Source organism: Anolis carolinensis, chromosome 5 (genome assembly GCF_035594765.1).
Source record: "Anolis carolinensis isolate JA03-04 chromosome 5, rAnoCar3.1.pri, whole genome shotgun sequence".
Taxonomy (NCBI): domain Eukaryota; kingdom Metazoa; phylum Chordata; class Lepidosauria; order Squamata; family Dactyloidae; genus Anolis; species Anolis carolinensis.
This window is the reverse complement of record NC_085845.1, coordinates 18,895,273-18,922,177: the sequence shown is the minus strand read 5'-3', so window position 1 is coordinate 18,922,177 and position 26,905 is coordinate 18,895,273. Positions and strand designations below refer to the sequence as shown.

Genomic DNA, 26,905 nt, shown 5'->3' with positions numbered 1-26,905 from the left:
AATAAGAAGTAACACTCTGAAAACAGAAGAGTTCCAGGGGCAGCTAATGACTCTGAACAAAGGATGCCCCCAGGCAGGAAAAGCCAGGAGGTGAACCTTTCCAATGCTAATTAAGGTGATTGATTAACTGCAACATTCACACTGGCTTACAAAGAGTTCTTCTCTCACCCTGGACTTTCCACAGATATATATTAACCTTCCTTGCTTAGTTTCTCCATACCTCACAACCTCTGAGGATGCCTGCCATAGATGTGGGTGAAACGTCAGGAGAGAATACTTCTGGAACATGGCCATACAGCCCGGAAAACATACAACAACCTTGGGATTTGTCTTTTGGTGAGGCATCAGTCCTCTTGAGCAGAGGAGACCTTGGGGTTGTTGTATGTCTTTCGGGCTGTGTGGCCATGTTCCAGAAGTATTCTCTCCTGACGTTTCGCCCACATCTATGGCAGGCATCTTCAGAGGTTGTGAGGCATTGGATAAACTAGGCAAGGAAGGTAAATATATATCTGTGGAAAGTCCAGGGTGTGACAAGAGTCCTTTGTCAGTTGGAAGCCAGCATTGTTTCAGTTAATCACCCTAATTAGCATCGGAAAGGTTTGTCTCATGCCTGTGGGGCATCCTTTGTTCAGTCATTAGCCGTCCTTGGGGCTCCTCTGCCCTCCGAGTGTTGCTTCCCATCTACTGTTCTTATTTTAGGGTTTTTTAATACTGGTAGCCAGATTTTGTTCATTTTCATGGTTTCCTCCTTCCTGTTGAAATTGTCCACATGCTTGTAGATTTCAATGGCTTCTCTGTGTAGTTGTTGGAGTGGCTACTCCAACAACATGATAGTTGTTGGAGTGGCCAAGCATTTCTGTGTTCTCAAATAATATACTGTGTCCAGGTTGGTTCATCAAGTGCTCTGCTATGGCTGATTTCTCTGGTTGAGTGAGTCTACAGTGCCTTTCATGTTCTTTGACTCGTGTTAGGTGCTACGTTTGTAGACTTGTCCACAGCTGCATGGTATCCGGCAGACTCCTGCAACTAGGCAAGAAAGGTAAATATATATCTGTGGAGAGTCCAGGGTGTGACAAGAGGAGACCTTGTCAGATTGCACCCCTTCTCACAGAGCCATGACAGTTGCAGTGGTGTCAAACTGCATTCCTTCCACCGTGTGGATGCCCTGCTGGTGACGCAGAAACCTCCCCTCCTTGCCCGGGCAGCCGAAGAGCCGCCCTCCTTCCTTCCTTACTCCTCCTCCTGCTCCTCCTGGGAGGTACCTGCGCCGCCCCCAAGAGCAGCCCCAGCCCCACCACCCCTGGCTCCGTCGCCTCCTCCTTCCTGCTTCTCCGCCGCTTCCGACTTGTAGCGCCTTCCCAGAGGTGTGTGTTTGCTGGTTGGCTTGTGTGTCTCTGTGTTTTAGGGCTGCCTCCTTCGCGGGATCGGGGAAGCTTCGGCGGACGGAAAAAGCCGCCTGTCCTGCTCCGATGAGGCATTTCACTGCAAGGTCATCCCTTTTCTCCTTTGGCCCGGGCTGCTGCTTTCCCGCTGCTGAAAGGTAAGCGCTACCTGGACGGCTGGCAGGCGATTGGGGAGAGCTCATCCGCCTGGTTAGTTAGGGATCACGGTAGGTAGGTAGGTAAGTAGGTAGATTTCTCGGTCCCGCCGACTTCAATCCTATCGAGTTTAACATATACATATATTCAACCGCATGCACTACGTGGTTAGTTAGGGCTCACAACAACTATAGAACACATACACAGAACTACCTCAAGTTCCATCCCATCGAGTTCAATATATATCCAACCCCATGCACTGCAGAATCTCTCAGGATAGGGCTTAAAATACACACACACACACAATACACACAGAGACCTGTATATTCAGTCCCATGGAGTTAAATCCCATCGAGTTCAGTATATATCCAGTCCCATGCACTGCAGAATTTCTCAGGTTAGGGCTCAAAATACACACACCTCAAAATACACACAGAGACCTATATATTCAGTCCCATGGAATTCAATCCCATCGAGTTCAATATATATGCAGTCCCATGCACTGAATCTCTCCAGTTAGGGCTCAAATACACACATACATACACACACACAGACCTCAAAATACACACAGAGACCTCTATATTCAGTCCCATGGAGTTCAATCTCATTGAGTTCAGTATATATCCAGTCCCATGCACTGCAGAATCTCTCAGGTTAGGGCTCAAAACACACACACACACACCCCTATATATTCAATCCCATTGAGTTCAATCCCATCGAGTTCAGTATATATTCAATCCCATGCACTGCAGAACCACACTCCATTATATGCCTGGATGTCTGTCCTGTTGTGGGTGATGAGTCCAGGACAACACTGGGTGCAGCAACGCTGTAGAATAAATGCAGTTTGACACCATCGGGCATATCCCAATGCTGTGGGAGCCTAAGAGTTGTAGTTTGGTGAGGCACCAGTACTCTCGGCCAGAGAAGGCTAAAGACATAGTTAAACTACAACTTCTATGATTCCATAGCATTGTTCCATGGCAGTTAAAGTGGTGTCAAACTGCATGAATTCTGCAGTGTAGATGTACCCTCTGGATTGCTGCCCAGGACAAAGGCTCAAACAAGAACACAGGAGTATATACCAGAAGCTAACTTTGCACCTATTTTTTTAAAGGAAGCCATTCCACCTTTAAAAACACTCAACCACTTCCTTGTAAAATCCTGTCTTTCCTCGATCTCTTTAAATGTGTCAACCCATCCAAGGAAAGAAAACTGATTCAAGCAGGAAGAACTATGCAAAGAAGTTTAGTCATCTTTGCATGTATGGTTTTGGGCTCTTTGTTAATAGGGAGAGACTCATGGAAAGGGTTGTTGTTCACATCAGTTGAGAAGAAGGATGGGGCTAATATACATACAATGGAGGATTCAGGGATCTCTTCAGTCCTTTCCAAACTGATCTGATGTGCATCCATTTCTAAGTGGAACAGGCACATCTTTAGTCCAAGCCATGACTGCTTTGGGTTTCATGCAGTTTCTTTCCAAAGCTGTGATGCCTTTAGGGTTGCCATTTCTCCTTTGAAAGGTACTAGAAGATACGTGCGATCTTGGCTACGTACCACAGGAAAGCCAGACCAATAAAAAGCATTGGATTCCGTCCCAGACGCAGGACATGTGTACAACTTGGGTGGCTGAGTAATTTATTCTGAAAATAAAGCACAGGAGAGAACTTTTCTCAGATGCAAGGTCAGGATGAGAAGTCCAGCTCTTGCTACTTAAGTTATATTTTGCAGGAGTGTCTTGTTCTACCTTTTGTTGGAAATGGCATTATAATTAATTTTTGTTGCTGTTGTGTTGTTGTATTGGAAGCATTAGATCTTTACTCCCTTTAACTTTGCTCCTTAGGCTATGGCTGGATCTTCATTGCCATGGTAGACCAATATAATGCAGTTTAACTGCATTGAACTGCATTGTATGGCTTACACTGACCATATAATGAAATTCCAAACTGCATTGTATAACAGTGTAGATCCAGCCTATAGTTTGCATAGATGCCTTGTTCAACCCTTTGTTGCAAAGGTATTGTTAATAAATGTGGTTGTTGTGTTGTTGTTATTAGTGGTCATTCCAGAGCCTTGAAGGAGATCTTTGCTCTCTTTAACGCTACTGCTTAGGCTATATCTTGCATGAATGTCTTTTTCTACTCTTTGTTGGAAATGTCATTTTAAGTAAATGTTGTTGCTGTTGTTGTTAGTAAATCTTCACTCAATTTTCCTCTGCAGCTTAGGCTATATTTTGCATGAATGCCTATTTCAGCCTTTTGTTGGAAATTGTGTTATAAATAAATTATGTTGTTGTTGTTGTTGTTGTTGTTGTTAATAATATTCACTCCAGAAACTTGAACACCGCTCCCTTTACCTCTGCTACTTAGGCTATATCTTGCATTAATATCTTGTTCTGCCCTTTGTTGGAAATGATATTGTAAACAATTGTTGTTGTTAGTGGTCAGAGGCTTATGAAGTAGATCTTTGCTCCTTTTAACCCTGCTGCTGTTATGCAGTAAAGAGAGCCAAATCAAGGCCTGTGTGCAACTAGCTAGTGTTTACAATACATACCAACCGTTCTGCTTTGCCCATTCATAAGAAGATGTGTGTAGGCATGAAGGAAGGAGAGATTTTAACTGGCAGCTGTGCTCTTACACCGAGTGAGTCAAGCTTGTTAGCTGTGCATGAGCTCAGCCTTACTATAAGTGTATATCTAGTTTGGGGGATTCATCTTTCATATCCATCTGATGTACTTAATCTACAAAAATGACAACAAACTTTCATGCAGAGCACATTTTGCCATGCCTTAGTGATTTTGTACATTTATGCACCTCCAAAACAATGTAATGTAGGAAACCGCAGGAGAATAAGTGGAGGAAATGGTTTAGCTGAAAACTAAGGGAAGGGCAGGGCTGGGAGAGGATGTAATTGAGTGCAAAGTTTTGCTTGGTTATCTTTAAGCAAATAGGTTGAGTTTTCTCTTCCTGTTTCCAGGGGTTGGCTTGTCTATAGACAAACCTAAGCAACGCAAAGCGATCTGTGTGTGCCCAGAAAAGGCAATTAGCAGTGACTTTATTGACTTCATGATATTTATATAATAGACATGTTTCAAAATCCTGTCTTCGTGGAGCTTAAGCGAAAAATGAAGGAGCCATAACAAATGAAGAAATTGAGATTTATTTATCAGTAAAGAATAACAGAGTGCCCCATTTTTTTGGCGGGGGGGGGGGGGGGCTTTATATGGCTGAACAAACCCATCCGGACATAGTGCAGCTGGAAGTTCTCCTCCTGAGAGCTTTGTGCAGGAGATGTTCCTGGTGGATTATGCCCTTTTTGTCATTTTACTGCAGTATGTTTAGGTTTGTTGGTGTGTGCCTGTGTGTTTGCCATCTAGTAGGAAAGAGTTATTGCCATAGCAACACTACTGTCATGGCATAAAAACGCTGCCTCAGTACAGGTGGTAGGAAAACAAGGCAACAGCTTATGAAAAAAGCTGAACTGGGGGTCTTGTGGCATCTGTCATTTATCCTCACAGAGGATGTTGATGGTTTCAGTCTTTGACATAATGAAGGATGGGATAGAAGGAAGTCAGGGAAGGGAGAAGATTCGTTTGCATGCAGAATAAGAATATGCTGCCCAAATTTCTACTCCTCTTGGCAAGCTGTGCCTCTCCTGGCACGCTTATTTATTTTTGCCACGCGCAAAATGTATCTTTGACTATCCTCTTAAGTTTGTTGGTGTTCAGACCAGCCTGCAAAGCAGGTAGTCAAAGCACACAGAAGCCTGAGTGAGTCATATGAAGATCTGAACAGAGGCAACAGGGTGCAGTGTTGCTGGGGATGTGAATGGGAGAATCAAATCTCTGCTCAGCTATGAGGCTAGTTTGAGTGACGTTGGTCAGGCTGCCGTCTTCTCACACTTACTGACCTCACATGGTCGCTAGGATAATAAATAGACCTTTTTATGGGCTTCTTTCAGGGGAAGTCAGGATAAAGGGGAGGAATTAGAACAGAGACTGCTGCTACGTTGTGATGGCTCACACTCAGAAACGAGAAACCTTATTAAAATAAGATACTACGTATTCATTAGGTTTTTTGAGCAGCCCATTATAATTATTTTATTGCTAATGTCCCTCCATAAGTCCTCTACCCCTTGAGCTGCTCACTTGCCATTATCACTGAAAATTCACCCTTGCTTCTTTCTTTAAATGCAAATGCAAGCCACTCAGGATGTAAATGAGGTCTGACACCATTTGGAGATAACTAGTCAAATCTAAATAGTTGTGTGGCTTCCCATATCAGTGGAGTCCACTGTGGATTTTAGTCTGAATTTTAAATGAGCAATCCGCAGTTTTGAACTTATTCCTGAAATGGGGAATGCTACAGCATCTTCGTTGTTGTTGTTGTTGTTGTTGTTGTTGTTGTTGTTGTTGTTGTTATCACCCTGCTTTTCTCTCAGGATGCCAAAGCGGATCTACTATTTTCCAGTTTGGATTAAAACCATTAGCCACTCCACTGCCCCCACTGGAATGTAAGCCAACTACTGCTGCTACTCATTTGGCATCCCCTTCCTCCAACAAGGCTAAACATACTAATTTGTTGGCCAACAGAAATTAATTATTAAAAAATTGAGAATATTTAGTTCAATTTAATTACAACAGTTATTTTGCTCATTTCATGGCAATTCCTTGGGCAGAAAACATGAATCATAGTACTGGTCTTTGTAGATCAAATTTCTTGATATAATTTTGTGGGAAGGTTGAGAATGACAAAAAGAACATAGATGAAGAATCAATAACAAAATGTCCCATTAGGGGGCAATAGTGAGAACCCACATGCCATTCTTTATTAAAATTCATAGATCATTTTGAAAACTAATGAATTAAGTAGGAAAACTACCATAAGCTCTGCTTCAGAAAACCTCCCAAAAGCAGGACGTTACTGGATTAGCTAAACCAAGTGAACACATCAAGGTCATGAGTTTGAGGCCAGCCCGTGGCGGGGTGAACACCCGTCAATTAAAAATAAAATATAGCCCCTGCTCGTTGCTGACCTAGCAACCCAAAAGATAGTTGCATCTATCAAGTAGGAAATAAGGTACCACTTATAAAAGTTGGGAGGCAAGTTTAATTAATTTACAACGTTGGAATGAGGAAGTGAGGAAGTGCCATCAGAGTGGATGATGAAGCAGCTGCTCCCCCCGTGGCCAGAATCGAACATCCCCTCAGGAGAAGGTTAACTTGCCTCTGCATCTGTCTGTCTGTCTGTCTCTGCCTCGGTTTGATGTGTTTATGGGCATTGAATGTTTGCCCTGTATGTGTATAATGTGATCCGCCCTGAGTCCCCTATGGGGTGAGAAGGGCGGAATATAAATACTGTAAATAAATAAATTGGTTGAAAGAATAAAACAAAGATCAAGTTTTGGAAATGGAGAAGAGTAGCTGCACTCTTCCATTTAAAATGTGAAAACAATCAATCAATAAAAATAATCACCAAGGAGCTGGATCATACTTTATATACTCTAAGACAGAGCTATCATATTCATTCATGCTCTGTTATGGTGTTATAGATATGCACGAAATAAAATACAGAAGTGTTAACATCTAGCCATTCCTTTTTCATTACCACTGAAGGATGTCTTGCTCTTCCATGGCAGTCCATTGTTAGTAGCTGAGGTATGTTTGTGCAGCTTTACCCACAGAAGGTGTTTGGGATTTTAGCTCCCAGAATTCCTGACAATTAGCCAATCTGAATGGGGCTACTGGAAGTTAAAGTTCTAAAAAAAAAAGGCTGGAGGAACAAAGATTGGGAGCTACTAGTCTAATCTGTCATTTTAATAAAAATAGAGTCAGTGACCACTTCACAACCATCAATGCAACTTGGATCCACTTCAATAAAAAGCTAATACTTCTTTCTGCTCATTGGCAGTTAATAGCTTCCTAGGACAGTGCACCAATTCTGGGGTTTAGTCTGAATTTTAAAGAAGTAATTAAAAGTGTGTCAGATAGGGTTCAGCATCATTAACAACTTCTCTGGAGTTTAGGCAAGAAGTCAGGCTAGATTCATCATTCCACTGACATGGAAGCAACCATCTTCCCCTATTCGATGTACTAGTTTTATAGATGCAACGGTTCAGCATGCACACTTTCAAGAAGCATTCAAGCATGTGATGCACACACATGTACATCATGTGTACATCAGAGAGAAGAACTGATACAGTCCAGGAAGAGTTTTTCCATATGTCTCTGTTGCAGACTAACTCTCAATGATTCTCTCTCCTTGCCTTGTCTGGACAATGTGACTATCCCAGCAAACAAGCAGTTTCTTCATGTCCTAGGATAGTCTCCGTTGTTGGATCAGGGACACAGGTGTGCAAGGTGATCAGATGCCTGCAGCTTTTGGCATCCATATAGTAAACTTCACTGCATGCTCAGACTGCAGCTCAGCTAGCTTTCAGCAGCTCTCTGCAAAGGAGAGTTGACTTGCCAACTGAACACTAAAAAAACTGCAGCTGCTTCAGTGTTCATTGGGTTGAATCTGCAGAACTGGGATACAAGAATTGCTTGAAAACAGTGTCTGATCAAATTCCTCTTCTGGAATAGATAGATCAGAGTGGGCAAAGTAAGACCCTCTGGAAGCCTGTGGGTTTTGCAGCCTTTGGTTCCTGATTTTCCTAACTGTCCCCTCCTTTTTTTTTTTTTTTTTTTTACAAAAAAAGGTGTTTGTGACTTGCTGAAGGTTTCTCTGGACTTATTCACACTACACAATTACAGTGCTTTTATTCCACTTTAACTGCTATGGTCCCATCACATGGAAACTTGAAATTCACCTTTTAGGGATTGGGATTTAGAATTCTTAGCCAAAAAGCTCTGGTGCTTCATCAAACTACAAACTCCAGAACTGCATAGGATAGAACAACTGCAGTTAAAGTGGAGTGATAGTGTTACAATTATTTGGTATGAATGGGCCCCAGGAATGGCAATTCACCTTTATAATAGTCCTGTGTCCTCTGCACTGTTTAATTTTTAATAATATTTTGAAAACTAATAATGTGTTTGTTTGTTTGTTTGTTTGTTTGTTTGTTTGGTGTTTTTAGTGGTCTGTACAACTCTGAAGGGCTGGGAGGGGCAGAAAATTGCTCCAGACCCACCTTGTTGCCCAGTGCAGGATATTTTGCTGCAGAAGAATAATAAGCACAAGGTGAGATTAAAAAGATATAGCAAAGCATGTGCATGCATGTGTAGTTATTTAAAACAAAAATAGAACAGGTTCCTGCTCTTGGCAAGGCCCAATTGCATACTTCATTATGCCAGTACTTGTGAAATCAGGACGTTCCCCCTTTCCGCTACAACCTTCCTTCCCCCAAAGTAGTGCCAATAACCTGCAGGGGCCCTTTAACACTAGATAATTAAAACACTAGGATTCCGCTTTAATTGCCATAGTTGCATTTCTAGAGGTTGTTACTTGGTAAACTGGAGCTAAATGCCCCCCCCCCAAAAAAAAAACAACAACCCTGCAACTGAGTTCCAAAATGATGTAGTGGTTTAAGCACAAGTCTATGACTCTGGAGATGCAGGATTTGAATCCTTCCCTCTGGTTACAAAAGTTCTGGTGGGTAGACTAGCAATTAATAAATACTTCAGCAATAACAACAATAGTGATGCTGATGCAACACTGTTTGGAAACTGCCCAGTTTTCTGGGGTTGTTAACTCATTGATTCATGATTTTCTGATAGAATATGATTAATTGATGGTCAGAAACTCCAAGTGGCAATGCCTAGTAGACTTCGAAAGCAATAATGATAATAATGATGACAGTGATAATGGTAATAATCATGATAATGTGACACTATTTGGAATGAGCCACATATCTAGAATTAATCCAGTGATTATCAAATTCTTGGACAGAATGTGATCCTATGGCCCAGAACTCCAGTTGGTAATACCTGATATACTATGCATCCGATGATGGTGGTGGTTTTTATATATTGTATCAGAAGTGAAACTGAGGGTACAGTTGTAATGTATTTAGAAACACAAACAAAGTTAAAAACTTGGCATTATACTAAATGTCCTTTGAACAAAATCTGGTCACTTGGAGTGCCTCTGGTGTCACTGCGAGAAGGTCCTCCAGATGGTGGTGGTGGTGGTGATGATGACATAAATTCTGTTGGAAACTTGTATCTTTATAAGAGAATGTATCTACAGGAATTAGATTTGGACAGCTCTGTGACTTCTGCTATGTCATTACTACATAGGGAAGCCAGTGAAGTGACCAATGCACAATGGGACATGGGCTAGGAATTGCTGATGAGCATTGGTAGAACCTAATAAACATCAGGACACTTTTGCTGGTATTCTGTTATTGTTACTATTGTGTGCCCCCAAGTCATTTCCAACTTATGGCGGCCCTAAGAAAAACCTAACATGTGGGCTTCTGAGGCTAGGAGCATTTGACTCACATGGTCATCCAGGGTTTCTATGCTGAATGGGAAATTGAATCCTGGTCTTGAGTCTTAGTCTTAGTCCAACACTCAGACATGCCTGCTACATGCCTAAGTATGAAGCTTGGGCTGGATGGGCCTCGTAGTCTCTCCCAACTCGATAATACTAAGTACAGTAGAGTCACTTATCCAACACTCACTTATCCAACGTTCTGGATTATCCAACACATTTTTGTAGTCAATGTTTTCAATGCATTGTGATATTTTGGTACTAAATTCGTAAATACAGTAATTACTATATAGCATTAATGTCTAATGAACTACTTTTTCTGTCAAATTTGTTGTATAACATGATGTTTTGGTGCTTAATTTGTAAAATCATAACCCATTTTGATGTTTAATAGGCTTTTTCTTAATCTCTCCTTATTATCCAATATATTCGCTTATCCAACATTCTGCCAGCCCGTTTATGTTGGATAAGTGAAACTCTACTGTATAAGTAAAGTTACGTAACATTTACTATGATGGAGAGTTCTGCTCAATAACAAGCATTGCTTGTTCATTTTTCCTGAACAATCAAATGTTAATACTCTTTCTAATACTGCTACTCTCTGGGATGCTCAAGGTTTGCTCTACTGCATCCCTGATTTTGTGAAATATTGAGCTGACAACAGGCCTCCCAGCCTGCTGGGTTGAGGTTGAGCCACAGCAGGCCTTGCAATCCCAAGCGTGAAAGATTCTGAATAACAGAGGCACTTCCACATTCACTTGCATTTTGGTCCACTGGCTAATTAGACTTGCTTTAAAAAAATCTATATCTCATAACATTACTGCAGCAATGTTTCCACCCATTTCGTCTCGGGCTGCCTTTGTCTGTCGGAAATGAATAGACCTCTCATATTTAATTTTTTTTCTCTCTCTATGTGAGTGTTTAAATAGCTTTGAATTTATCATGGAAACCGGCAGGAACAAGTTTGGGGACAGGCTATAGTTTGGATTGTGAGGTTTTGGAAGTTTTTTCTCCCCAGTTGTCATTTGGCCCCAAAGAAAGTGTAGAATAAATGATAGGGAGCTGTGAGATACTTCCTTTTTTTATTATAAAAAAGTGGAAATTTATCTTAGAATACACACACACACACACACACACTTGATCATTAAGGTTGTATTCAATATCAGGAAGATCTGCAGAAAAAGTTTCATTGGGGTCAAAGTCATTTGATACTATATTTATTTGAATCTAATGCTCACCTTTTTTTTTTTGGCTAAATTACCTTCCCAATTAAGGTGCTCAATAGATTCGCATAATACAGTAACTAAGCTTAGTGCTGAGACAAAAGAAAAGGAGAAGCTACATCAGAGCACCTGGAGCTCCTTTCTGAGGGATGTCATCTCTAATTTAATTGTCATGGCTCAATGCTATGCAATGCTGGGATTCGTAATTTGGTGGGACATCAGCATTTTTTGACAGCCTCTGTGATCCCAAACTACAGCCTCCATGACCATGATTGAGCCAGGTCAGTTAAAGTGGATTCATTCTACAGCATTCTACAACATAGATTTATCTAAAGGGTTTCTTTTCCATTGCTGAAAGCTTTGGTGTTATAATACTTTTGCTTTTGAACAAGGAATTATAAGCATGTAGCCACTGTAATGCGCACCTTTTCTGGCCAAATTACAAAAGGTGTACTTTTTGCTGCTGCGCATTACATTTGCCAGCAAATTCTTGTTTTGTTTTGTTTCAGGGTTTTGAAAATTAAGGTGCATGTCAGACTCAAGTAAATACAGGTATGTCCTCTAAATATTTACTGGTTAGACTTCTGCTATGTCAGATCCCAAAAACTACTGAGGTTGTATCCCTATTTCGACTGAGCCTCTTGCAAGTAGAACCACTATTGCCACCCATTATTTTGTGTTCATCCTAGTTTGAGTCTAGACTTACTCATTCCTTTCTGGGCATCATCAGCTATGGCTACAATTGTTTGCATGCTAACCATGGAATAAGATCTATGGAACTCACTGGGATTTTAGTAAACATCCATAAGATGATATTGTTGATCTTAGTTCACTCCATCATGTTTCCCACTTGGTCATTGTAAGCAATGGTAGCTGATGGCTTCCCAGATTGAAAATGTCAGGCACTAAGTTTGAGAGCATTGTATACACAGTACTTCTGTATTCAGTTTTGTGATTTATATGGATTGCTGTTGCCCAATTGTACAGAATAGACTGTTCTTATTTGGGGCCCATTTGAGGTGTTCTAGTGTAATGCAATCCTCCAAGTAGTTTTTCTTTGTCTCTTTCCTGCTATTGTGGCAACTTTGCAGTGAAACATTTCAGTTTATTCTACAAATATTAAACAAGAACCTTTCTCAATCTGAACCAGGATCCATCTAGGCCTGTCATTTCTGGGAAACCTACAAAAAGAGAATGCAGACAACCCCACCTCTCAGTTACATACATTCAGAATAATTTAGAAGCATGTATAATGGTTCTGAACATGGGGTCTCCATTGAGCTAGTTTGTCTGTAAACTGTAGATAAACCTATCTGTTCCAAAACAATTAACTCCAAACTTCCTTAATCTGATGTTTATCGGATGTTTTGGATTACATTATCTTTTCCAGGCTAGCAGATTAATTTATCAGTCCTAAATCCATCTACTCTAGAGTTCCTCAACCCAGTGGCATACAGATGCTTTGGTCTACAAATTTCATCACTTCCCTAGGTTTGTTGGTTGGTGGGGATTAGAATCCAAAACACCTCGAAGGCACCAGATGGTCAAAGCTTACTATATATCCCTACCACACAGTTTGCCATGGATAGCTTTGCCTTAGACAAGCCAATCGTATTCATTTTGTGAACAGACCTTGCCTGCATCTATATAGGCTTGAAAAACAGCAAAGTATTGCAATGGATACAGTATGTGTTCTTCCGAATAAGGCTATCCAGAATCAGAAGTCCTAAGTATAGTTGGAATCCTTAAACTAGGAGCTCTTTATAAGTCAAGGACAAACTGCTCACATTCACTGTACATCTCAAGCCTGGAATGCAGCAGGATCAGAATTCTTAATTTTATCTTCGTGACAAGTAAAGTGAAGACAGAATGATGAACTTGTGCTACAAAAAGTAGGAGGCTTTAATGAGTCCATTCAAGCATACAGTTGATATTAAAGTTATCAAAGCAAGATTGGGGTGATGAGTACCCAAAGAAAACACAGTGGGATGAGTGAAGGGAAGCAACATATATTTACTGTTCAAATGTATGGATCTAATATAGCACACCAGGGCCTGAATCCTGTTGTGATATTTTATTTAGCTTGCAGGGAAAATCCCTGGCCAGTATTCCAGTATTTAGCTTTACAATAAACATTGGCAAACTATCTTTCGTTGTATTTGTTACCTTTAAAAAACCTTGGGAGAGAAAGTGGCATAAAAGAACAAATATTTGAAATTTACTAAAATGTCCATAAAGGTAAAATATGAGCAATCAATAGAAAACATCATTGTTTATATGAGCATTGTGGCCATGTGTTACTTACTTTTAAATGGAACTTTATCTTGCCCTAATCCCACTCCATATGTAATTTACATATAATTCATTACTTCCTGTTACACCCCAAGGTAGTGAAAGCATAAGCAAAACAGTTTATTGAAGGATATATATGTATATATGTGTGCAAGCAGATAGCATAAAAGTCAATAGAGAAACTAGTCCATAATATAAAGTCTATGACTGTTCAACACAGGTCCAGTAAAGTCTTTCAATATTGTAATCCACAAAGGAAACTCAATAGTTCTGCCAAGAAGTTGGAGTTAGTCCGTAACACCATCCAAACTGGGTCAGCCAGAAGTTGCAAGGAACAAGAACAAGATGCTGTAATCCCACTAACTGTAATCCACAAGGGAAACAATCGCCAACGAGTCGTGGATTCAAGGTTAACAAAGCAAAGTATACTTGAGAATCACTGAGCACAAACACAGCCTGGAAATCCTGAAACCAGGCACGGGAACAAGGCAAGGAGCAGAGGCAGGAACATAGATTCTTCTTCCAAGATTGGCAAAGTTGACACCGCAACCAGAGCAGGGAATGAAGCACCTTTAAAGAGTTTTCAAGGCTACAAGTCAATGAGAGTTGGGGCGCACAGAACTTCACATGGGAAAGTTAGTCATTAGTGCGCCTGAGAGCCAAACGTCAACTCCGTCTCACACCCTCCCTTTGACTCCTTTCCTTCGCAAAAGATTCTCTCCGATTAAAAGCAGCATCGTCCCCTGCATCAACAACATCTGGCAAAACAAACCTTGTCTGATAGGAATGCTCGCCAATTAGCAGATTCTCTGGCACCACTACTTTGGGCACCTGCAGAGGCATTGGGCTTTGATCCAAGTCCTGGATGGGGCCAAAATCCGAATCAGACTCTGAATCAGGCTCCAACTCCTGCTGTAGTACAGGCCACGGCGGCTGAGTTACAACACTTCCCAACTCTGCATTTTCGTGGGACAATAACAAGAGGCAGAGAAGCTATTGCCTTCTGAATTCTAGTGGACTGAATTTCTTATTGAGTTCTGCCAGTTCATCTGGCCAGTGGTGAGAAAGGAGTTATGGTTCAACCACACCTGAATGTTCATATTCACTGGCACGTTTATTGTGAAAACGGAATTGAATCCAAGCCATGGCAGATATACAACCCATGGACTAATGTGGATTAATATGGCCTTGAACTATGTTAGTAGAAGTTGCAGGATACACCAGAGTTCTGGCAAAACCCCAAAGTGTGACTTTGAGCACATGCAATCTGCTGCGCCATTCTCTATTTGGGAATTGGCCATAGCTGTTTACATTGCCATCCTGCTTTACCCAGGCTCAGTTGATCTGGCATCTGTGGTGTTCCTAAGGCACAAAAATGGCACTGGACACTGCTTCACACCCAGTGACAATATCCAGAGTAATAAGATGATCAGAAAAGAGAAGGGCAAAAAGAGGGAGGGATTCCTCATTTCCCTTCTCCTCTCTCTTGCATAGCATTTTCGCTTTGGATATTGTCACTCCATTTTTGTGCCCTGCGGGCACTGCAAACACCAGATTGATGGTGAAAAGTTAAGAGTTGCAGTTGAGTGGCACCAAACTTGTTCTGGCACTGCTCAGCTATGCAGCTTCCACCCAGACACTGGGCTGGTTCAGGGTCATGCTTTTGGCTGCATCTTAGGAGCCCCCGGTGGCTCAGTGTGTTAAAGCGCTGTGCTGCTGAACTTGCAGACCGAAAGGTCCCAGGTTCAAATCTGGGGAGCGGAGTGAGCGCCCGCTGTTAGCTCCAGCTTCTGCCAACCTAGCAGTTTGAAAACATGCAAATGTGAGTAGATCAATAGGTGGGAAGGTAACGGCGTTCCATGCAGTCATGCCGGCCACATGACCTTGGAGGTGTCTATGGACAACACCGGCTCTTCAGCTTAGAAATGGAGATGAGCACCAACCCCCAGAGTCGGAAACGACTGGACTTAACGTCAGGGGAAACCTTTACCTTTACCTAGGATGAAGCATCAAAAAAGAACATCTATCTATTGGTTCATCTGGCTAATTGCTGACTATCAACAGCTCTTCAAGGTTTAGATAGTTATTGCTCCTGGCCCCACTTGGGATTTTCCACATACAGCATCACTGAGAGCCCTTCTGCGAACAAGATGTTTCTGAGGTATCTCATTGTTCCTTCATGATAGCCTGAGTATGAGAGCTAGTTAAAAGGCTGTTCTTAGAAGCATGTGAAATAAAGGAGGGTGGGGTTGTCTGGCTACACTTATGGTTTCATAATGACCTGCTTTGTTTATTGTATGATCATGACCTGTTGCATTGATATGCGGCTGTCATGGGAGAATCTCAAAATGCATTATGGGCCTGGATGTACTTGCTGGTCACATTAAATAAGTTCAGGCTTTGGTGTCTTTTTTTTTTTTTAAAGCAGCCAATCATGTCCTGCACGGGGCTTATAAATACAGAAACCATCTTCAGAACAACCAGGATATTAAACAGTGGCTTGAAACAAATTCAATATCATGACTTGTTCTGAAATAGCAAAAATTAGCAATGACAGCTATTAAAAATAAAACTTCCTGGCTTGATCTTGGCTAGTGCAAGACAATTCACTGTGTGCATGCCAAAAGGCAGGTTCATATCTTGGTTTGTTAGTAGTGATGTTAATCATCTGACCAGGCCCCAGATGACAAGACATCAATACATGCCATCAATTTATATGATGTGAATATTATGTATGGACAAATATATAGCAATTGCTAGATTCTAACAATGCAGGCAATGTAAGGAAGGGATAGAGTGGATTCATATTATCTGGAGTTTCACTTATCCACACTCCAAAAAACATTCATTCCCAGAATATTTGTGGGCCTCTCTAGCTCCTCCGTTGCAATTCTGTGATATGCTTCTAACCCAAGAACAGTCAAAATATAGGATTGGGGTCCCCAGTGGCACAGCATGTTAAAGCGCTGAGCTGCTGAACCTGTGGACCCAAAGGTCGCAAGTTCAAATCCAGGGAGTGGAGTGAGCACCCACTGTTAGCCCCAGCTTCTGCCAACCTAGCAGTTTGAAAACATGCAAATGTGAATAGATCAATAGGTACCGCTCCGGTGGGAAAGTAATGGCACTCCATGCAGTCATGTCTACAGACAACGCTGGCTCTTTGGCTTAGAAATTGAGATGAGCACCAGAGTTGGACACGACTGGACTTAATGTCAGGGGAAAACCTTTTATTATCCATGGTTTCAGGTATCCAGAGGAGGTTGTACTGTATTTGGTGGAACTGATTTAACCAAATATTGCATTACATTTCTTGTGAGCAAAAGTGTATTTTCACAAAATCACTTCACAGAAAATATTTTAGATAGGTTATCGGACAATGAAACTACCATATTATCAGGTGAAATCCTGTCTCTGTACACGCGCATTGGAATACATAATCTTTTGTAATCTCTTTTGTGGACTTTAAACTCTACACCTATTTTGCTGAAACAAAGACTTGTGGCGACTGCTAATCAGAAATATTTAGTTACTTATTAAATCTACAGAACTCATGCCAAAGCTAGTAAATTGACTTCAGTGTACATATGGAAGTAGAAGAGTAAACTATTTAAAAATTCAGCTCTCTTACATTGAAATGTATATCCTGTTTTTCGTCCTTCAAAGTGATGGTGCTCACAGCAAATAAAAATAGGACTAAACCAATAGTCAGCCTCCACAGAACTAAAACCAGTTATTCAACCACAGAAACTTCAAAACCGACAACAACCAGAAGAGTTGAGTAGTAAAAAACGGAAATCTGTGCTGCAGAAAGGCAATTGCCTTGTATGAAAAGAGAATCAATGGGGTGCATCTGCACTGTAGAATGAATACATTTTGACAGCACTTTAACTGCTATGGCTAAATGCTATGGAATTGTTTCTCTGCTGAAAAGTCCTAAAAGCTAATCCATTTTCCAACCATTTTGTTGCTGGCTTTTAAGGGGGGGGGTCTTAAAACGTAACTTTTATCTGAGCTGTTTTTAATTAAGTTAACTTTTGAATGTTTTATGCTGTTGCCACTACTGCTTTTAAACTGTTGGCTTTAAATTGCTCTCGTTAGATATTTAAATTAATGTGTGTGGTCCTCACTGTCAAATGTTTTAAGCACCGTTTTACCTTTGATTGCTATTTTTAATGATCTGTTATCTGTGCAAGTAGCTTTTTCATCTAAGTTGCCTTGAGGGGCCCTTATCTTAATTTTATTGTTTTATTTTCAAATTAATTGGTGACAGTTAACCGGGATCTTGAATTACACCAGGAAGCACATTAGCAACTAGTGCAGCTGGAACAGCATGGTAATAATGTACCTAACTTATCAAATATGTTTGGTTGCAGATGTGCAAGTCATAATGAGATAGCATGTCATTTGGTTGCAAACATGACATGCTGCCTTACTATGACTTGCACTTCTGAGAATACGATTGTTTATAGGAAAGTCATGTTGAGTATGTTCCATCCAAAGAGATAGGATGCAAGTTGCTCAGCATTGCTTCGGTCCTTACCAGGACTGATGACAAGTCATCCAGTGAAGCTAGTTAGATTCAGGGCAGGTAAAGTGAAGAACTTCTTGAGGCATATCGTTAAAAATTTAGAATTTAGTACTATAAGATATGCTTCTGGTATTCAACAGAAGTGGCTCTAGGTCAGGACTAAACACATTCATGAAAGATGGAACTGTTAGTGGTTACTAGCCATGATGCATACATGCATAATCTCCAATAACAGAGGCAGTAACCAATCACTTGTCAACATATAGCGACCCCACAAATTTCACAGGGTTTTCTTCAAGGAATACTTGGATACGTTTTTATTATTTCCTTCCTCTGATATATGTCCTACAGCATCTGGTATTCATTGTTAGTCTTCCATCCATGTCCCAACCAAGCTTGACCCTTCTTACCTTCCTATGTATGTTAACTCCCTTGGAAACATGACCAGAAGAGTAGTGTTGCACTCATGTCCTGTTTTTCCTATTCATTGGTAGATGTTTGGTCATTGTGTGAGCAGAATACTGGATGGGATAAGTCCTTGATCTCATGCAGCATGGCTCTTCCAGTGCTCTTCCATTAGAATGCCATTTATTTGAATGTGACCTTTGCTAAGAATAGCTTGAAAATAATACATTCATTTTAATATTCCACAGTCTTGAAATTCTTGCTGTCCCTTTTTCATGGATGGTATTCATGTAATGTTTCAAAGCTTGAACTCCATTTTACATGTCCACAGATGTAAAAGCCTAGTTGGAGTTAAATTAGAACTATTGTATAGTGATGATGAACTCAATGGTAGCAAACCAGTGGTAACTTAAATCTAGGGGAAATGGAGGCTTATGGTAAATGAAATCAGGTATTTGAATGTGTTGATGGATCTGAATTGCTACCCAGGAGGAGGAATTAATTATCTTATGGATTTGTTACAGATTTATAGTGCAGCGGTACTCTTGGATCTGACTAATTATGAACACTAAGATTGAAGGTGAAAAACACAAGTTTCAGAGCCAATTTAAAAGTCAATCCTCACAAAATTCTCATCTGTTTGTTTTGCACAGAAAACATTTTGTGTGCAGGAAGCAACATTTTCTGCATATGAAAATCTGCTTTCAGTGTAGAAGACATTGCTTTCTATGGAAATCAATCATGTTTTATGCAGAATAAGTTCAGTATTACAACAATTTATGTGAAAGAAATGGCTGTTTCTGTGCAGGAAATAATATTTCTGCCCAGAAAATGCTGTTTTATGAGCAAAACAGACCTTTGTGAAAATTCTCCAGAATGCTACCCAAACTGAAAATATTCCCTTAGTCCAGGATTCTTCTTATCAAAACTTGAGAAACACATTTGTTGACATTTTTTCAAGTATTTCTGAATATTCTTAAAATAAAATTGCAAATAGCAGATATAAAAATTGCAGATAGCAAGTTCTAAACTGGCACATCCTTAGATCTGTGCCAGTTTAGAACCTGCTGTCTGCAATTTTGTAAGTACTTATGTTTTTATCAGTACCTGAAGTGCACCACCTTAGATAATGAAAACATGTTTAATATATTAATCCATCTTGAAGGACTAAATGTTACAGATCTAATATTACCAGTAGTTAATTTCTCATATGATTCTTGCAAGATAATTATTTGCATGTGATTGTTCACTTTCAAAAACATAAGAAGGCAGTCATCTTTTTTTAGGCATTTTTTTCAAAACTGTCTTCTAACTGAATTTCTTTTCTATTTCCCCCTTCTTATATTCCTGACTTTCATACATATAGTAAATTGGTTTAATTTAAGTGAGATTTAAAATTAAAAAGATTGAAAAGCATGCCCTGGCTTTCTTCCCCTCTAGAATTTGTTGCTACTTCCTCCAGTCTAAGTTTTAAAATAGCCTTTAATTGGCATTCAACAAAATAATTAGCAAATACATTCTTTATAGATACAAATAAAAGCTATGATACATGACTTTTTTCATTACCAACAGGATACTGCTACATAACTTTTATTTATGAAGCACAGTACAAAAGCCTTAGCTCTTTGCTTTTAGGTTGGATTTTAAAAGTATAATAGAAAATTGTTTGGACAAGTATGTGAAGAAAATTATTTGGATCAGCATGTAAAGCAGCTTTAATTTGAATGATTCCATTAGGCCATCTACCTTTGTACTTTTCATTCAGGTCATTTTTATAACACCATATTAAACATAGTATCTTTAATAGTACACAAGAGCCAGTGTGGTGTAGTGTGGTGTAGTAAATTACTGGAGAGCTGGGATCTTTCATTCAGGGCTCCCATTCCAAGCATTGTGGGCAACAAGTGGATTATTTTAGCAGATGCAGCCATAGTATTATATAACATATACAGTGTTTCCCCACTACTTCGCAGTTCACTTTTTGCGGACTTGCAGTTTCGGGGGGAAACGGGGTATATTTAAACATTATTTTAATTGTTATGTGGCCTTTCTCCCCCTTGCAACCCTTCCCTACCAGCGCCTGCTGGGCCCTTGCTCCAGGCCCGTCATGTTGTTCTGCCTGCTTCCCTGCAGCCAGAGAAGAAAGAACACTGCTCCATAAGCAAGCAAGGGAGGGTGGGTGAAAGAGTCAAGGCCGACAGCAGCAAAAGCCTGGAAGAGGCAGCTAGGTCCGGGTACTGCTTCTGCCCCGCCTCCTCTTCCGAGTCCACATTTCCTGGCGTGGCCCAGCTGAAGCAGAGGCAGAAGCTTCTGAGGAAATTTCTTCCTTCAGTGGGCGTTTGGGCCAACCAGCCACAAAAGCCCTCCCCGTTCACCCACCCGCCCGTGCCTTGGCTCCTTCGTCACACCAGGGGCCGGCAGCACTGGCACCCAGCATGGCGAAGGAGCCAGCCGTGTGTGTTGCTAGGTAGATAGCAAGCTACCTAGCAACACACATGGGGCTCTTGCCCCTTTGGAGGTACCCCATGCATGTTGCTTGGTAGATAGCAAGCTAGGTAGCCAGCCAGCGAGCAGGTGAACGGGGAGGGCCTTTGTGGCCCTCCCCATTCACCCGCTCGGATTGCAAGGAGGCTCGGACCAGCGGGGTTTTTCTGTAGATATATAGTGCTTGCAAATATTGCAGGAGGGAAATGCACATATATAGAGAGAGGATTTGCAAACGTTTCAGGGGAAAATGCATATGTGAAATTAATATATAATATAATTATAGATGTATATCTATCTCCCCATTGTGTTGTCGAAGGCTTTCATGACTGGGATCACAGGGTTGTTGTATGTCTTTCGGGCTGTGTGGCCAAGTTCCAGAAGTAGTCTCTCCTGACATTTCACCCACATCTATGGCAGGCATCCTCAGAGGTTGTGAGGTATGGATGTTTATATTGGCATTGAATGTTTGCCTGTTACTATGTTGGAAGCTGGTCTGAGTCCCCATGGGGAGATAGACAGGGTGGGATACAAATGAAGTTTTGTTATTATTATTATTACTACTACTACTATTATTATTATGTTATTGTTAATGCCATATTGTTTTTGTTGACCGTACTTTTCCACTTACAGAGCTAGTTTACTGTTTTTCTTTGAAATATGGTAAATATTCAAAAACATTGAACTACTGATGCCTCAATTAATGTAATGTTATTGGTATCTATTTTTATTTTGAAATTTACCAGTAGCTGCTGCATTTCCACCCTCGGCTTATACTCGAGTCAATGGGTTTTCCCAGTTTCTTTGTGGTAAAATTAAGTGCCTCGGCCTGTATTCAGGTCAGCTTATACTTGAGTATATACAGTAAATGTGTTCCTCATCATTTTAGGCATGGTTTGGGGGGATACATATGTGAAAATCCTGATTTACATATTAATTCATCTTTTAAAACCAAAGTGTTTCGTTTAACTAATGAAAAACTTTTTATTTTGGCTTTTGGGGAAGAAGAAAGCAGGGATTTTTCCAATTTTCCAGGCCTTCACATCTCTATTCATCTCAGACTTAATGTTTCTCCATGGCTTCTCTTAGCCTGAAATATAGAGAAGTGAAAGGTGAGAAGAGCAGATGTTTTCATCAGTCTTAGCTGGAAGAGCAAAAGTCATAGACTAGTATATACCAGTAAAGACAAAATTGCCCAAACAGATAAGAGGAAATTGAAGCCCAAACATAGGGTGATTTAGAGATAAGGATGAGATCTTTGTGCTGAATTTTTGGGGCACAGTTATTAATAAAGCTGGTGGCTTTACTAGTATAGCTACTAAAAATTACAGAACTTTTAGGATAATTGGCTATTAATTAAACCAGCTTAGAAAGATATTACCCATGACTCTAAGTTCAGAAAAATATTTTTAAACTGCTAAATTTGAGAGCACATTTGAAAAAAAAATGTTTCAGTTCTAAAAATGGAATAGTAGTAAGGTGTATTGTTTAATATTATTACTCGACATTTGAAAACTAGGAAATGGACAGATGAGACTGGTATGTGACCCATAATGCAATTATATATGGGAAAATGTAAAATTAGGAATAGGGGATTTTTGACCCATGTAGTGTTTCACATCCCTCATTCCCTTACCAGTGGCCGTGCTGGATCGTACAGATGGAAAACCATTTTGCTGAAATATCTGGAGCATTTCAGCCTCTCCACCCATGACTTTAGTCCCCAAGGTGAAAGTTTAGTGCTCTGAGAAGAGCACTAAACTTCCATGTAGTAGAAAAGTTCTATTTGCTATCCAAGACACTTGTTGTTGTAGACTCTTATCAGATTGTGACTATATATAATTAAGATTGTGTATTATTTAGCTGCAATTGCATGGGAATTCCTCTGCTGTTAACCTTCTATTCTCATGTGGTAAAGGAAAGTGATGTAAGCACAACAACCACAAACATGAAACGTTTTGATTATTCTGTGTATAGCAAACTGGATTGGGAAACAGGCTGGGAGACCTGTATTTCCTGTTGGCTCTTAGTTCTTTGATTTTATCTCAAGGTTGTTTTCACCTTTTATGACCTCTCTTTCATGGGAAAGAAGTTGCCTCAAAACCAAGGGACACAAATTCCCAAGGGATACCCATGGATACTCCCACTATGAATGCCCTCATCCAGTTTGTCTAGTTTCTCCTGTCTCACCACCTACTGATAGTATGTTTCCAACATGACCTTTCTTCCATACCTTGATTTTTCCTCCCTGTTTCTGGGCTTTGAGAAGAACCACACTTCATGATCAGAAGGCCTCTTGTCCTCATCCATTCTTATTAAGGTAAAGAACATTGAGTCACATTTTAGGAGAAAGGTTGATAGCATCATAAAAAAAGGAGGAGGAGGAGGAGGAGAAAAAGAACATGTGAAGGTGCAAGCATCATTGTGTTCAACAGCTTTGTTCACCCCATCACCGTTCTCCATGTATTGTCCTCCATCTATTAAGTGCAAATTTTTACACCAAAGCCTGAAAAATTACTCTTACAACTACAGTTCCCATAATTTCCACCAGCTAAATCCTGTTGGTTAGTCCTGGCTAGCATAGTCCCATTGAGCCAGCTGGATTTACCTGTGTGATGTCTTAGTATGTTGCCACTAAGTCAATTGGGGCTAGTCTAGTCTGGATTAACTAACAGGATGGTAGCCAGAGTCTGCAAAAATAAAGTTGACTTCTCCACACCCCACTTTTTTGCAGTATGTTATTTTTACAGAAATAAAGGTTAGCAGCAAGTTCTTTCTCACCAGAACATTTTCAACACTAATACAGTGTCTACATCTAACTGGATAATCCATGTTAAGTGTCCCAGAGCTACTCCATTGCAGCCCAGGAGCATCCCTGGAATCCTTTAACCAACTACACAGTAGACCAAACCGAAGGTGCACTGGGGCTACCACTGTTATGTCATTAGAGACCTGATGCTGAAAGTGCATTTCTGGTCATGTGGCTGGGGTTCTGGTGTAACATCATCAGAAGTGATGTCATTATCAAATCTGGGCAGGAGCTGATTGCTGATAGTAATGCAGCAATGGGTCTGTTGGAAGACTGAGCAGTGGATTGGGACTTATTCAGCTGTCCACACCTCTGAAACTCTGGAGTAAAACCCTTGTTTCCTAAAAAAAATAGTTTGAGAAATCCTACAATTCATGGCTGGATGCATGCACCATCTGAACTCTCCGCAGCAACTAAGCAGTGAATTCACTTTATTTTGGCCATTTAGACACAGGCCCCTTCCACATTGTCCTTATATCCCAGGATCTGATCCCAGATTATCTGTTTATCCCAGATTATCTAGCAGTGGGGACTCATATAATCTAGTTTAAAACAGATAATCTGGGATCAGATCCTGTGATATAAGGACAGTGTGGAAGGGGCCTCTGTCTTAATTATAACTCCCAGGATTATACTAGGGAGGCTATGTGGTTTCATCTATCGTGGTACTGGTCCAGACATGCAGTTCAGATATGTAACAAATACAACAAACACATGGGAATCAGCAGAGGGCATGGTGGAGATGCCTACTCATGAGAAACAAGACAAGTTATTTAAATAAATGTGTTCATTTTTGAGACCAAGGGCCAAATCAGTTCTAGGCAACCAAACTGGCACTACAAGCCGGAAGTTGGAAAAATACTTTTTGACTACAATTCCCAGAATCCAGCAATGAAAAAAAGTTATTTTAATAGTGCAAAATGGTGACCATGTTAGGATTCTAGAAGTTGTTGTCCCAAAAATAACTTTTCATTGCTCTGGTATGGCATGCAACTCCTGACAAGTTGTTATTGCTACTATGGTTCTCATCAGCCTCCAAGTCATTTCTGACTTACAACAGCCCTAAAATGAATAAGATGCATCTTTTTTTTTTTATAAGATTTGTTCAGTGGGGGGACTCTGAGCCAAGATAATGTGACTTGCCCAAATATACCCATTAGATTTGCATGATCAAACAAGAATCTGAACCCTGTTCTCCAGAGTCTAATGTAGCATTCTAGCTTTTCCTGATTTTTTGCCTGCACTCATTTTCACATGCACTCTTCAGAGTTTTACCAAATGATTATAGAACACAATCACATGTAACTCCACATTCCATGATTTTCATTCTCTCAACCCCAAGCCACATTGGCCTTCCTTATTCTAGCAGCTCGTCAATAAATCTTAAAACTGACCTTGAGTCATCCTGTAACTTATAACCGAACAGCTGGGAGTGAACTGTGTTGAGTAATATTTCTTCCTTTTGTCTCTGAGGGTACCAGAGTGGAACCTGTCCGAAAATAGGTAGAGAAAATATTCACCAGGTTAGCCCCTTAATTAATGATCTCAGATTAAAAAGTGGATGGGGTAGTGTGATTAAAAAAAAAACCCCAAAGGCTAGTGTTATATAAATCCAGGCAGCAAAAGGTACTGCCATCCATTTTTCACTCAGTGACCTTCTTTCAAGTTTTGCATAGTGAGTAGGTTGTCAAGTGTAGAAGAGGAGGAGAATTAAACATGAATTTTAAACAAAGCAGACAACTTAGCTGCTAAGTACAAAGATGTATGTGAATGTGTGGATAAGCGAGAGGTTGGAAGGGCAGTTTGAACTTCATTATGAATATTGCACAAGATAATTTGGGAACGGTAGTTTCACAAGGTCTTTAGCTTCCCTGCCAAAAAAGGGTGTTGGTGCCCAGGACTCCCAGGATTCCATAGCATTGAGCCATGGCAGTTAAAGTGGTGTCAAACTGCATTATTTATACAGTGCGTCAGAGGGGAACTGTGCCTACTAGGTTCTTCCAACAATTTTTGTTGCTATTGTTGCTCCTTAGTGGCCTTTGGACCTTCAAAAATAATCTTGAGCTGACTAAGTGGCGCATGGGCAGTACAACACTACTCCTGACAATATCATTTGGCAAATTTATATCAAAATATAAAATGTGATTTCTCGAATTAAATTCTTTATTATGCTCTTCTACCTCAGCTTGGAGCCCCGGTGGCTCAGCAAGTTAAACTGTTGAGCTGTTGAATTTGCTGAAAGATCGGTGGCTCGAATCCAAAGAGCGGGGTGAGCACCCACTGTTAGCCCAAGCTTCTGCCAACCTAGCAATTTGAAAATGTAAAAATGAGAATAGATCAATAGGTACCGCTCTGGCAGGAAGGTAACTGCTCCATGCAGTCATGTCAGTTACGTGACCTTGGATGTGTCTATGGACAACGCCGGCTCTTAGGCTTAGAAATGGAAATGAGCACCAACCCCCTGAGTTGGACACGACTAAACTTAATGTCAGGGGAAAACCTTTACCTTTACCTTACCTCAGATTATAAGAGTGCTTGTGCCACCATTATCAACCACTAAATAATGGTACCCCCCCCAAATGATTAGAGGGATGAATAACAAAATATTTTTCTGAGTCCCCTCGGGAAAATAGGTGTGGGATATAAATAATAATTATTATTATTGTTATTATTGTTATCTATGCTATCCAATTTTGGCACTTTGATTGCACTTCAGTTATTGTCTTTCTATTATGCAGAATCCTGCATGTGACAAAATATAAGCATTTTCTGGGTCCTCCAAGCAAACCATAGGCTTAATGGCATGCTTCCACCAGAAATTGACCACAGAATCACACTGCAGGACCTATCAATGCCTAGAAAAGTGTCCTTTCCTAGTCCATTAAGCACTTCTATGGTTTGCTTCTGCTGGAAGTGATTCATTGACTAGAGTTCACAATTATCCATGGTTTCATGTATCCATGTGAAGTCCTGGAAAGTATTATCTAGTTTACAGAAATAGAGATAATACTGTACTTTGCACGTCTTCTCTACTCAAATGCATGTAACACCAGTATGAACTTCCTTCATAATACTCATCCCACTTTGCACCCACTGTGTACTATGCTGCAAATGCAGCCACGTTTTCCTATATGATGCCTTTGCTCTTGTTAGTTGTGTTATGGCAGCCAAAGCATTCACTATGTGATG

General features: G+C 40.5%; 1 protein-coding gene and 1 long non-coding RNA gene across 4 annotated transcripts in view; one reads left to right on the top strand and one right to left on the bottom strand.

The window, feature by feature from the left end:
• Nucleotides 1-1,097: 1,097 nt before the first annotated feature.
• Nucleotides 1,098-26,905, top strand: part of gprin3 (GPRIN family member 3) — a 48,667-nt gene continuing 22,859 nt past the window's right edge. The window contains exons 1-2 of one of the 3 annotated variants that reach the window (XM_008111046.3): nt 1,098-1,540; nt 8,618-8,721. The gene's annotated coding sequence lies outside the window, so the exon portion shown is untranslated. The other 2 variants (XM_008111045.3, XM_062981954.1) reach the window with 2 other exon arrangements.
• LOC103278898 (uncharacterized) lies at nt 21,871-25,203 on the bottom strand. Its single transcript, XR_506398.3, has 3 exons — nt 25,111-25,203; nt 23,141-23,218; nt 21,871-21,997 (listed from the first exon to the last, which is right to left on the bottom strand). It is a non-coding gene; the product is annotated as an uncharacterized LOC103278898 (long non-coding RNA).